The following is a 14,682-nucleotide window of genomic DNA, read 5'->3' as shown; positions in this document are numbered from 1 at the left end:
CAGTACCCCCACTTTCACAATTGTGTTATGGTCCCAAATGACATGGAGGAAAGTACAGCTATAGTGTTACTTTTATAAAAACGCTTTGTTTAATTTAAAAATCCTCACAAATATCATAACAGGAACTGCATGTTTCTGTGAAAACACGCTGCTTAGCTGAAAGCATGTGCGAAATTACATCACAACCAAGTTGCAACTCTGAATGATGGCCTTAGAATTATTGCTTTCAGATGTGGGGCTGTAAAAATGTGAAATAGACTCCCTCAAATTGGAGTATGTTTTATTGTTTCTTTTGCCTTCTTCTGGGCCAACTATGGGAATAGTATTTTATATATGCACTTCTTCTGGGATAGAACAGCTACCCACCTACTGGTAGATGAAACCCTTCGCCATATTGTGTCAAACTCCTGGCAGTAGGCCCACTCACAACATCCCTGGCTGTAGAAATTCATACTGAAGCATTAAGGAATGTCCACACACGAAATGTATTTTCCGCACTTCACTGTAACTTCTCAAAAATGGCTGTGACATCTGACATCGCATTGACATACTGACAGAATTCTTTGTCATGGAACACTATACACAGAAGCAGACATTCTGTAGCTGTCATTTAGGCACAGAATGCCAGCATATAATCTGTAAGGCATCATCCCTTTGCACCTCTCTCCTTTGGAGCACCACAGAGTTTGGACTACATTTCCATGTGTACATACAGCTTCCATCACTGAGTAAAATCAAGATGCCCTTATTAGTATATGGTATCTCCCAATGTCACACTATATAGTTTTGCCCAGCCGGGCATGCCCCTAGATGGCATTCTCACACTCAGGTGTACTAATACTTGTCACGGATCCACGGTCGCCGCCACCAACATGCGACAATTGCACAACCGCGTGACACGCTTAACAAGGCCCCACCCAGCTGCACCCTGCACAGCGATTGTCCAGCTAATGGGCTACAATCGGTGCCTGCAGCCTGAATGCGCTTGTTACTGGGTTGGGTTAATTACGCAACTAACCCTTCTACTGCCACCACCGTCTTGAAATGTACAGAGAAGACGGACTCTGTCAGAAATACACTATAATGATTGAAAAGTCACCTGTCCAATATGGTCAATTGGGCAGGGAGTAAACAAACACAGTAGAGTCTCTTCAAAAGGCAGGAATTCGTGAATTGCAGGTAAGCGCTTAAAAACAGTTTAACACTTTCAGAAAGAAAGATTTATTACTAAAAGAGTCAAACAGGTGCAATAAAATATTTACAAAGAGATGTCACAAAAATATATATATATGTATATAAAGACACAGCAAAGAGATAATTAGGAAGGAAGTTACAGGGTTAAGTTACTTGCCCTTAGCCTGGGTTTGCAGATCCAAGTTGCAGAGCAGGACGATTCTTTATCTCCTCCTTCAATGTTAGCTGGAAGATCTGTGTAAAAACTCAAAACTTCCAGGCTTGCAGCCTGTCCTTTTTAAAATCCCTCTGCCAGGGTGGGGGGTGGCCTTGAGTCTGCCCAATACAATATGTTGGGCAGGATGTCAGTGGACTCTCAGTTAAAACTAACAGCTTCATAATCCCTGACATGAAACATAGGGGAAAAAAACTTGAGAAATGTGCAACTTTCTTTCAAGCTACCTTATCTGTTTTATGATGGGTGAACCTACACAGTTTTGGGTCAGTGCTTGCCAGTTCTCTGAGAAATGCTGGCCTTATCAGAACGTAGGTGAGAAAGGTTATATTTTCCCCAGACTGCTGGCACTAAACCAGGGATGCTTAACCTGGGCTGACCCACACCATCTGTCAGGAGATAACGTTTGCCTCTCAGGACTGCAGGGAAGTAGGGAATGAGGCTGAGGAATGAGAAATATCTCGGATAAAAAGAAAAAAAAAGGGAAAAGGAGAACTCCGCGTCCAACTCTGATGAGCAAGTTTGCTACAATACTCACTTCAGAGGACTCTGGCCTGTCCTGAAAGGCCTTTGCATCCTGCTTACAGTTCACAGAAGATCGTAAAATCGTTAGGGGGACTACAGCCGTTCCTACTGAGTGTTAAACCACCTCTCTTGAGGTTTCAATCCTGTTAAGGGACCTTGACAGTAGCAGACTACATCTGAAAAGCTTTGGAGTGTTTAGCTCCCATGCCCCTTCTCACTAGGCACCTCTCTTTCTGGCACTTATATGGACACTAACATCACAGAAAGCATCACTAGAAAAAGGTTTTCTCTAAAAGGGACCTAACACCCTATTACCACTTTCCCTATACCATGCTATCATGTGGAAGTCATTGACCTTGAACATGTATGCAGATCAATATTTGAGAAGTAAGAGAAAAGTTAGATGTCCACATCGGCATACTTAATTCAGGCCACTGATACAACATTTTGCAACAAGATGGTCAGGATGACAGTTGGTAGGCCAGGGTACCCCATCTATAGTTATATAGGAAATCTAAAAATAAGAAATAAAATAACTATATTTAAATTACATAAAAAAAACTACCTCTAAAAGCTATTACTTCAACTCTCACTGACCAGCTACACATACAGTTCAATAACACTTATTACTTTCTGTATATGTACACCATCAAATTAAATAAAGAAAAGTGTTTTCATAGTGAGTGCTGGTGACTCACTGGCACAAGGACAATTCTATGTTTTACAGGTGACATACAGTCAGGTCCATAAATATTGGGACATCGACACAATTCAAACATTTTTGGCTCTATACACCCCCACAATGGATTTGAAATGAAACGAACAAGATGTGCTTTAACTGCAGACTGTCAGCTTTAATTTGAGGGTATTTACATCCAAATCAGGTGAACGGTGTAGGAATTACAACAGTTTGCATATGTGCCTCCCACTTGGTAAGGGACCAAAAGTAATGGGACAGAATAATAATCATAAATCAAAATTTCACTTTTTAATACTTGGTTGCAAATCCTTTGCAGTCAATTACAGCCTGAAGTCTGGAATGCATAGACATCACCAGACGCTGGGTTTCATCCCTGGTGATGCTCTGCCAGGCCTCTACTGCAACTGTCTTCAGTTCCTGCTTGTTCTTGGGGCATTTTCCCTTCAGTTTTGTCTTCAGCAAGTGAAATGCATGCTCAATCGGATTCAGGTCAGGTGATTGACTTGGCCATTGCATAACATTCCACTTCTTTCCCTTAAAAACCTCTTTGGTTGCTTTTGCAGTATGCTTTGGGTCCATCTGTCCATCTGCACTGTGAAGCGGCGTCCAATGAGTTGTGAAGCATTTGGCTGATTATGAGCAGATAATATTCCCGAAACACTTCACAATTCATCCGGCTGCTTTTGTCAGCAGTCACATCATCAATAAATACAAGAGAACCAGTTCCATTGGCAGCCATACATGCCCACGCCATGACACTACCACCACCATGCTTCACTGATGAGGTGGTATGCTTAGGATCATGAGCAGTTCCTTTCCTTCTCCATACTCTTCTTTTCCCATCACTCTGGTACAAGTTGATCTTGGTCTCATCTGTCCATAGGATGTTGTTCCAGAACTGTGAAGGCTTTTTTAGATGTCATTTGGCAAACTCTAATCTGGCCTTCCTGTTTTTGAGGCTCACCAATGGTTTCCATCTTGTGGTGAACCCTCTGTATTCAGTCTGGTGAAGTCTTCTCTTGATTGTTGACTTTGACACACATACACCTACCTCCTGGAGAGTGTTCTTGATCTGGCCAACTGTTGTGAAGGGTGTTTTCTTCACCAGGGAAAGAATTCTTCGGTCATCCACCACAGTTGTTTTCTGTGGTCTTCCAGGTCTTTTGGTGTTGCTGAGCTCACCGGTGCATTCCTTCTTTTTAGGAATGTTCCAAACAGTTGTTTTGGCCACACCTAATGTTTTTGCTATCTCTCTGATGGGTTTGTTTTGTTTTTTCAGCCTAATGATGGCTTGCTTCACTGATAGTGATAGCTCTTTAGATCTCATCTTGAGAGTTGACAGCAACAGATTCCAAATGCATATAGCACACTTGAAATGAACTCTGGACCTTTTATCTGCTCATTGTAATTGGGATAATGAGGGAATAACATACACCTGGCCATAGAACAGCTGAGAAGCCAATTGTCCCATTACTTTTGGTCCCTTACCAAGTGGGAGGCACATATGCAAACTGTTGTAATTCCTACACCGTTCACCTGATTTGGATGTAAATACCCTCAAATTAAAGCTGACAGTCTGCAGTTAAAGCACATCTTGTTTGTTTCATTTCAAATCCATTGTGGTGGTGTATAGAGCCAAAAATGTTAGAATTGTGTCGATGTCCCAATATTTATGGACCTGACTGTATATCCTGCTTCTTCAGAGTGCATCAGAGGTATCAGAAGAGTATAGTGCAATTTTTAGACATATATATATGTATATAGTTACATAGTTAGGTTGAAATTAAATCTAGTATAAGCAAAAGAATAAACAAATACAAAACCTCCATATACAGTATCCTTTAGTTCAGTGGTCACTAAATGGTGGAGCACGGTCCGGAACTGGACCGAGGGACAGTCCCATCCAGACCACAGCCAAGCCATCGCCGAGTGCCCTCCCTCAGGCTCAGACTGGCCATAGGGCACACCAGGCATTTGGGCACACGGGGCTTAAGATGAGCGGGCCACACAGTGGGAGGTAAGCGGCTTTGCTAGATGAGCTGTCTCTGCTGGATGGGCTGTCTCTTTGCTGGACTGGGCTGTCTCTTTGCTCTCAATCCAGCAAAGAGACAGCCCAGTCCAAGAAGGGACATCCAGCAAAGAGACATCCCTGTCCAGCAAGGAGACCTCCCATCTTTGCTATATATTTTCTGTGTTGTGTTAGGAGCGCTGTGTTATGTTAAGGGGTGCTGTGTTATGTTAAGGGGTGCTGTGTTACGTTAGAAGCGCTGTGTTATGTTAAGGGGCACTGAGTTGTGTTAGGGGTGCTGTGTTGTGTTAAGGGGTGCTGTGTTGTAGTTAGGAGACGCTGTGTTTTGTTAAGGGGTGCTGTGATGTAAAGGGGGGCAGTGATATGAAGGGAAAAGAGGACTTCTTTAAATAGGGGACTGTGATGTAGAGGGGACTACAGTGTGAAAGCTACGCTAAAGATCATAATGTACTAGGGGACTGTGATGTGTTATATCGCTAACGAGATTCAGACCTCTGCTGGAAGGACATTTTGTTGAACTGACCTCCGTAAATTTTATAATATAAATAATAATAATAATCATCATGTTGTGTACTAGTCCATGTGCTTTTTGCCAAAGGATTTTAGCACAAATATCCACCAGTTAGAAGCAAAAATATGGGAGATCGAAAAGTATCCTTTCAGCTCTGTATTGTACGTGAGGGACTGCACATAAGCAGGAGCGAGCATCAGGCAGAAGAATTGAGTACTGGCTGCTGGGGGAGCGAGGAATGACATAAGTAAAAGTGCTTGTTATGGGTATTCTAGGGATATAAAAATTTAACTGTTGCATTACCAGGGGAATCCCACTGCAAGGGAATTTCTGTCTTTTCCCCGAAGTTCAGCTCTAGAGACAGTATACTCAAATTTGCCGAATGCCATGTGATTTTTAATGTCATTTAATTAAACATAACAATATACACACACACACATACAGTTGTGTTCAAAATAATAGCAGTGTGTTGAAAAAAGTGAATAAAGCTCAAAATCCTTCTAATAGCTTTTATTTCCATACACACAAATGCATTGGGAACACTACACATTCTATTCCAAATCAAAACATGAAGAAAAATATATCAAATTTGTGTTGTTCCTCTAAAAAAATTTAAGAAAAGTGAATATTAGATTATTCAAAAAAATAGCAGCGTTTGTATTCTTCTTTACAAACTCAAACATTCACTATATAAACTGAAAAACGTTTGAAGATTTTGCTTTCCTTTGAATCACTTAATATTTAGTTGTATAACCACTGTTTCTGAGAACTGCTGTACATCTGTGTTGCATGGAGTCAACCAACTTCTGGCACCTGTGAACAGGTATTCCAGCCCAGGATGATTGGACTACATTCCACAGTTCTCTATTTCTTGATTTTGCCTCAGAAACTACATTTTTGATGTCACCCCACAAGTTTTCTGTCAGGAAAGGACTCGCCAATGGTCGTGGGACTCACCTGCCTTGTGGGCTGCAGTACCAGGGCTGGCCATCGGGTGCTCTCGTCAGCCAGAAGCTCACTCCTGCAATCAAGCCATCACCTGAGGCTGATTGCAGGAGGTGTATTTAAGGAATGGCCAGGCCTGCAGTCAGGGCCTTGATGAATTGTTCCCATGAGCCCCTGTACCTGCATCCTGCCTGATCCTGACTCTGCTTGAACTCTGCCTGACCTCGGCTACTCCTGACCAATCTTCTGCCTACTCCTTGTACCTTGTCTTCCCGTTTGCTACCGGCCCGCCTGACTACGTTGTGCTCCATATTTATATATATTTATATATATATATATCAGTTAAGGTTTGGGTTTGTTGCACCTTGTGGTACGTATTTGTGTTAGTTTTGGGTTTGGTTTGTTGCACTGCATTTATGTTTGTGTTGCCCATAATAAATTATATTGTTTTACACGCTATACCTGAAGTCTGTGTTTCCCTGTGTCGGGCCACACACCTCTGGTCATACCCGGAGCCCTGACATTACATCAAGGCCAATCCTGACCAGAAGTGGCTGCACAGGGAAGCAATATTGGCTTGTAGTTGGGAAGGATGCATCCTGAGGAGGTTGTGTATTTGTCTCTGCTAGTCTTAGATGAGAGATTATGCCTATCAGACTCTCATTTCCTAGTAGATCAGGGCATGGAGTTCTCTCAGGTGCAACCGTTGATTCAGGCTTGTGCGCAGTTGGCTTCATCTAGTACCCCTGAAAGCAGGGATGACTTTTTACCGCCATTTAGTGCAGACCAAGTAGAGTCACTGGTATGATTATTGGAGGATGATGCGGATTACTTCTTGGAGCATTATTCAGCATGTTCACAACAGGTGCTAGTGGATTGTATAAACGCAGTGCAGTCTTTGGTCAGACAGGCTTTGTGTAAGCTGAGCTTTGTTCAACCAGTACTGCAGTCATGGTCAGATTTGTTACACCCAGCTTCAGTCAGCTTGCAACAACCCCGTCCTACTTCTAATCATTCCTCTGCTCAAAGCTCTCTTCTTCCATTTCCCATAGCACCCCCAGTGACAGCCCAGTATACCCTGCTATCTACCACATGTCAGTCCCCTGTTCCCATTCGCTGCACCTATCCTGCCTTTAACCCTGTAAAGAAGTCATCTGTAGAAGCTGCTCCCTCTGTTTACAGACCTGCGTTTACTTACAGTGCTCCAGTAACTAAAACCAAGAAGAAGCGAAAATTCTTTCCAACCAGTACCATCCTGCCAGTATCCAAACCGGTCAGCCTGCTGTCTGAGAACCCGCCTTCTGTTATCCAGCCTGGTGCCCCGTTGCCCACTGTTCAGCCTGATGCCCGGATGCCTGATGACCCAGTGTACACTACCCAGCTGGATGACCCGATCCAGCCGGGTGCCCGCGGTCCAGCCTGACGCCCCGGTGCCCGCGGTCCAGCCTGACGCCCCGGTGCCCGCGGTCCAGCCTGACGCCCCGGTGCCCGCTGTCTTGTCTGTCCTATCTGATGACCCGGTGCCCGCTGTCGTGCCAGATGACCCGGTGCCCGCTATCGAGCTTGGTGACCCGGTGCCTGCTGTCGTGCCAGATGACTCGGTGCCCGCTATTCTACCAGATGACTTGGTGCCCGCTGCCTCGCCTGATGGCCCGCTGCCTCGCCTGATGGCCCGATGCCTGCTGCCTCGCCTGATGTGCCTCTGCCTGCTGCCCAGCCCGATGGCCCGGTGCCCGCTGCCCAGCCCCATGTGCCATTACGGACTGTTTGGAGCATCCTGAGGCCCCCCCTTTAGGGGGGGGTCCTGTCAGGGATGGACTCGCCAATGGTGGTGGGACTCGCCTGCCTTGTGGGCTGCAGTACCAGGGCTGGCCAGCGGGTGCTCTCGTCAGCCAGAAGCTCACTCCTGCAATCAAGCCATCACCTGAGGCTGATTGCAGGAGGTGTATTTAAGGAATGGCCAGGCCTGCAATCAGGGCCTTGGTATATTGTTCCCATGAGCCCCTGTACCTGCATCCTGTTTGCTTCCTGTCTGATCCTGACTCTGCTTGATCCTGACTCTGCTTGAACTCTGCCTGCACCAACCTCGGCTACTCCTGACCAATCTTCTGCCTACTCCTTGTACCTTGTCTGCCCGTTTGCTACCGGCCCGCCTGACTACGTTGTGCTCCATATTTTTATATATATATATATATATATATATATATATATACTGTATATATATATATATATATAAAATCAGTTAAGGTTTGGGTTTGTTGCACCTTGTGGTACGTATTTGTGTTCGTTTTGGATTTGGTTTGTTGTACTGCGTTTATGTTTGTGTTGCCCTTAATAAATTATATTGTTTTACACGCTATACCTGAAGTCTGTGTTTCCCTGTGTCAGGCCACACACCTCTGGTCATACCCGGAGCCCTGATATTTTCTATTGGATTAAGATCCGGGGATTGGGCTGGCCACTCCATAACGTCAATCTAGTTGGTCTGGAACCAAGATGTTGCATGTTTACTGGTGTGTTTGGGGTCGTTGTCTTGTTGTTTCAAGGGCATTTCCTCCTCAGCATAAGGCAGCATGACCTCTTCAAGTATTCTGATGTATTCAAACTGATCCGTGATCCCTGGTATGCGATAAATAGGCCCAACACCGTAGTATGAGAAACATCCCCATATCGTGATGCTTGCGCAACCATGCTTCACTGTCTTCACATTGTACTGTGGCTTGAATTCAGTGTTTGGGGGTCGTCTGACAAACTGTCTCCGGCCACTAGACCCAAAGAGAACAATCTTACTTTCATCAGTCCACAAAATGTTGCGCCATTTCTCTTTAGGCCAGTCAAATTGTAACCTCTTCAGCACGTCTTTTTTTTTTCAACAGTGGGACTTTGCGGGGGCTTCTTGCAGATATCTTGGCTTCAAATAGGCGTCTTCTAATTGTAACAGTACTCACAGGTAACTTTAGACCTTCTTTGATCTTCCTGGAGCTAATTGTTGGCTATTCTTCTATCCATTTGAATGGTAATTTTTTGCTTTCTTCCACGTCTTTCAGGTTTTGCTTGCCATTTTAAAGCATTTGTGATCATTTTAGCTGAGCAGCCTCTCATTTTCTGCACTTCTTTATATGTTTTCCCCTCTTCCCTTATATGTTTTCTCCCCTTGGTTCCAGACCAACAATATTGACGTTATGGAGTGGCCAGCCCAATCCCCGGATCTTAATCCAATAGAAAACTTGTGGGGTGACATCAAAAATGCAGTTTCTGAGGCAAAACCAAGAAATAGAGAAGAACTGTGGAATGTAGTCCAATCATCCTGGGCTGGAATACTTGTTCACAGGTGCCAGAAGTTGGTTGACTCCATGCAACACAGATGTGCAGCAGTTCTCAAACAGTGCTTATACAACTAAATATTAAGTAATTCAAAGGAAAGCTAAATCTTCAAACATTTTTCAGTTTATATAGTGAATGTTTGAGCTTGTAAAGAAGAATACAAACACTGCTATTTTTTTGAACAGTCTAATATTCACTTTTCTTCAATTTTGTTTTTTTAGAGGAATAACACAAATTTGATATATTTTTCTTCATGTTTTGATTTGGAATAGAATGTGTAGTGTTCCCAATGCATTTGTGTGTATGGAAATAAAAGCTATTAGAAGGATTTTGAGCTTTATTCACATTTTTCAACACACTGCTATTATTTTGAACACAACTGTGTATATATAGACTAAACGAGACTTCAACAGCAACGCCGAGATATTCTGACCTCGACTTGGGTTACAAACCCGAAGGCAGCGACTCCACCATATTTAAAATGGGCTGAATCTTTGCATTCTTTGTTGGATGACCAGGATGGGGTTAACTTGTTCAGAACTTTTTTGCAACAAGAGAATTGTGGGGATTTGCTCGATTGGTTTGCGTGCAGTGGTTTTCGAAAGCTGGAGCCCAGTCACTCCAAGGTGGGAAAAAAGGCTCAAACTGGCTAAAGCAATTTATAAAAAATACATTCTAGACAATAATGGGATTGTTTCCTGGCAGATCAAACCAGCAACAAAAAGTTTTATTAACCACCTTCCGCCCGCCATATAGTACAATGACGGGCGCAAGGTGGTTCTCTCGTTCTGATAGGGCGTCATATGACATCCTTCCATTCTCACCGCGCATGCACGGCTCAGGGAGCGAGCAGCGCGGCAATCGCCGGTGCACTGTGTCCCTCGGACACAGTGGATCACGGAAAGAGCCGAAGATGTCGGCTCGGTCATGTGATCAGCTGTGTCCAATCACAGCTGATCACATGTAAACACGGAAATGCCGGTTATCGGCATTTCTCTCCTCTCGAGCTGTCACGCTGTCAGTGTCGCCTATCAGTGCACATCAGTGCTGCCTAACAGTGCCAGTGAGTGCTGCCTATCAGTGTCATGTATCAGTGCTGCCTTTCAGTGCCCATCAGTGATGCCTGTCAATGCCCATCAGTGCAACCTACCAGTGTCTCCTCATCAGTACCACCTATCAGTGCCCATCACTGCAGCCTCATTAGCGCACATCAGTGAAGTAGAAAAATCAATTGTTTACAAAATTGTACAACAAAAACTAAGAAATGTTTTTTTTCAACATTTTCAGTGGTTTTGGTTTGTTTAAGAAAAAATAAAAATCCCAGAGGTGATTAAATACCACCAAAAGAAAGATCTGTCTCAAAAAAATTATAAAAATTTCATATGGGTACAGTGTTGCATGACCGCGCAATTGTCATTCAAAGTGTGACAGTGCTGAAAGCTGGAAATTGGCCTGGGCAGGAAGGGGGTATAAGTGCCCTGTAGGCAAGTGGTTAAAGATTGTGTGCTAAGGTAGCAGATTGAACCTGACATGTTTGACCAGGCCCAAATGGAAATCAAGTCCATCATGGAGGACAATACTTGCCCTGTATTCCTGAAATCAGATATCTATTTAGAATATACTACAATAGGCGGGGAAAGTCCTATAATCTACAGTGACCATAGTTCAGGTGCTGGGACAGGGAAGGGTCCAGCTGGATATTTGCCAACTCTTAACAAAGATGAGGAATGGAAGTGTGACCAATTGGTGGATAATAACTGAAAGAGATTCTGTTTCTTCTAACAAAATTAATCAGAAACTTATTTTAGAAGCTGTATCGCATTGTCCAGCACCACCTAGACATCTGAGTGATGGAAGAGAGTTTAGGCCGGGAGCATGGAGAGAGCCAGTTAACCCTTACTTTGTCAACACTGGGTATGCGGTGGCGTCAGCCACCAGTGCTAACGACAGCGAGCAACAGAGTATGTCGAGTGACACAGATACCATGTCCCTGACAGACAGCAGTGTAGATGGAGTTCCACCATATAGATTACGAAAGCACCATCGCAGGGAAATGCAAGAAAGTTGCAAAGCAAACGGATGTGTGCCACTACCTAACATTCCACGTACATATCACATGCCAAAGGATGTTCATGTTGATCCTGAAAAATTTGCTGCTGAGCTAATAAGTCGCTTGGAGGGAGTTCTGAGAGACCGTGAAGTGGAACAGAAGTTGGAGGAGCGGCTAAAATGAGCGAGAGCAGAAGAAGAAGGTGATGATGCCGATGTCTCATCTGCGCCTTCCATGGTTAGCCACAAGTTGCCTTCAAGCCAGCCCATGCATCATTTTGGTTCACACTATGCCGACATGGGTTGTGTCGGGATGCCAATCAGAGACGCCCACAAAGAAAACCCAGAGTCCATCCTTGATGAACATGTGCAGCGCGTCATTAAAACCCCAGGCTGCCAGTCTCCGGGCCCTGGGTGTCATTCCCAGAAACCACACTCTCCAGATGGCCATTTGGGCAAAGGCCTTCCTGTTTCCATGGGAACAATGCAGTCTGTTCACGGAAAGCATTCGGGCAAGAGCAACTGAACACTTGAGGCATCCAACCTTTACCGCCACAAGCATGTTTATCACCATGTTCACCACCATAGTGGTGTGAAACCTAAAGAACAAATTGAGGCTGAGGCCACACAAAGAGTGCAGAGCAACTTCCCATGGAATGTAGACCCACATAACTATGCAACCAAGTCTTGAAATTATGCAGAGAACATGGGAATGGCCCCTAATCCTATGGATTCTCTGGGCTATAGCGGAAAAGTAAGTATGCTTGCCAAAAGGAACGCTGAGAAAGTGGTTTCCGGGAAGCTTGAAAGTGACAGCTATGAAATGCCAGTTGTGCCAGAGAATGGAGAGAGAAACCAGAAAATCATGCAATAGATAATGGAAGGAGATAAGCAGACATAAAAAATCTGTCCATAGTTCGTCAGGTGCCAAGAAGTACCTGGCATATGATGTGCCTAAACCACTTTCCATCGAGCGGCCAGGTGCCGTGCACCCGTGGGTCACTGCCCAACTACATAACATCGTTCAGCCCGCTCACCCTTTCATGCAAGATCCCATCATGCTACCCAATCCTGCCCCCAATCCACTGACACAGCTGGAGGAAGCACACAGGAGGCTGGAAGGGGAGGAAAGAAAAGCAGGGAAAATTCAAGTGAAGCAAAGGTTAAAACCTCAAACGAAAGGAGGAAGTGGATCCTCTCAGCCCTGCGACAACATTGTGGTGGCGTACTACTTCTGTGGAGAGCCTATTCCCTACAGGACCATGATGAAGGGCCGTGTAGTGACCCTGGGACAATTCAAGGAGCTGCTTCCGAAGAAAGGAAATTACAGGTATTGCTTTAAGAAAGTAAGTGACGTGTTTGATTGCGGATTGGTTTTTGAAGAGGTGAGAGACAAGGACACTATTCTGTCTATCTACGAAGAGAAAATTATCGGCAGGGTGGAAAAGATCGACTAGGCCATCCAACAATGCAAATATGCTGTGTGCAAGCAGACTTGAAGATGTTTAACAAAATGCTGGAGATAGACAATGTCACAGAGGCCCCTTGCTGTCATAATCGGTGGTACCCGTTTGCAGAAGGTTAATCACCACACAGGCGATCTTGAGTCTGTTCAAGAGAACCTGTTGAAGCAGTCCACACTGTCCTCTGAGGGGCTGCAGTCCATGTAATGTTACAGTGTACAGTTAAAGCTAGAGGTTGTTATAGAACCTTGTTTATGAGAGCTGCATATTTTTGATACATTGAAATTAAAAAAAAAAAATAACGGGAATTACATTTTCCGAAGTCACAGTGCTCTTATGTAAATTCTAAATGCTGTGGTGCTGCAGTCACCGAAAAGCTTCAGCCTTTGCAAAAGGTTGATCTGCCAAAGGCAAACCAGTCTCCCCTCTCCATTGTCTGCTAATGCTTTTTTTACATTTCAGAATCATTTCCAATGTTCACTATTCCCACTTGATTTTTTTTTTTTTCTCTACGGTTCCAAAACACTAGGGCCCTGATTTACTAAGACTTGAGTCTACCAGCAGACTCTGAACATTCAGGCAGACTCAGTTAAATCAATCAAGACCTGTCAGTCTTCTGAGCGGCGTCTAGCAATCTCATTGACGAACGTCTACTTTGCTATTAGTAAATGTGGAATCGCGTCTGGCACATTTTTAGGTGCAATACCGGATATGTTCGCTAGATGGCGCACAAGCTCGGGCTTTGTCCCGTTGGCGTTTTCCTGTTAGCAAAAGAGAATACTTAGAATGTAACATAATTAGTACACCTATATTATTTTTTTTTTTTTTGCTGTTTCTCCAAAATGATCAGACAACTAATGCATTTACTAATGAATGTCATACATTCTATTTTCAAATGTTAAACATTTTCACACTTATATCTCAAATAATTTGGATAGTTCTAATTTCCCAATATAATGATATATCTTCATTCTCTTTAATCACGTAACTATTCTATGTTAAAGTCAAGTGCAGCGCTATAAATGCATGTGATCAATAATGAACGCATGTAAAAACCAAAATGTGCAAAGAATTGCAATAATGATGTAAAATGGTAAATGGTGCTAAAATAAGTTCATATAATCATTCCTGAATAATGGAATGTCCTTCGTGTGAGAGTACCAACTCAGAGAGTGCCTATGAATGGCACGTGTGGTTTCTCCGTGACGGACAGTAGTGCATGAACTCGTGAAAGATAAACCACCCTTGGGACTGGTCTACACTCACCAGAACAAAAGTATTAATGCGCATGGGTTATACACATCACACATCTGGGGGTGCAGCGGTATGCTGGCAGCTATGGGTTAGTCATCCAGCTCCATCCATCCATCCATCAGGGTGGGTGCCCAAATGGTCCTGGGGAGGAATTAGCTCAGCCACAGGAGCCAGAAAGGTACTTAATAGTGTAGTACACTGTCACAAGGGTGGATGACCTTTCACGAGTTCATACACGACTGTTCGTGGTTATATTTATCTTGTGTAATACCATTTTAGTAGTCTATATCATTTGACCAGCGCTCGCTTTATCATTTTTAAACAATGTAACTATTCTACATTGTATCTCAAACTGTGTCTCCCACAGTGGTTTAGTGGTTAGAGCTCAGAACTTACAGCACTTGGGTCATGGGTTCTAATCCCAGTCATGGCTGCATCCCAGTTTGCATGCTTTCCCTGTATGGATGTGTTTCT

The 14,682-nt window shown here is 43.9% G+C and overlaps 1 pseudogene; it reads left to right on the top strand.

The window, feature by feature from the left end:
• Nucleotides 1-4,627: 4,627 nt before the first annotated feature.
• On the top strand, nucleotides 4,628-12,948 carry LOC149454037 (axin-1 pseudogene; annotated as a pseudogene).
• Nucleotides 12,949-14,682: the final 1,734 nt, after the last annotated feature.

The sequence above is a fragment of the Staurois parvus genome, unplaced genomic scaffold (assembly GCF_062004578.1).
Source record: "Staurois parvus isolate SC_StPar_1 unplaced genomic scaffold, SC_StPar_1.0 ptg000439l, whole genome shotgun sequence".
Classification (NCBI taxonomy): Eukaryota; Metazoa; Chordata; class Amphibia; order Anura; family Ranidae; genus Staurois; species Staurois parvus.
Note: the sequence above shows the minus strand (reverse complement) of the source record. Positions and strands in the feature narration are given on the sequence as shown.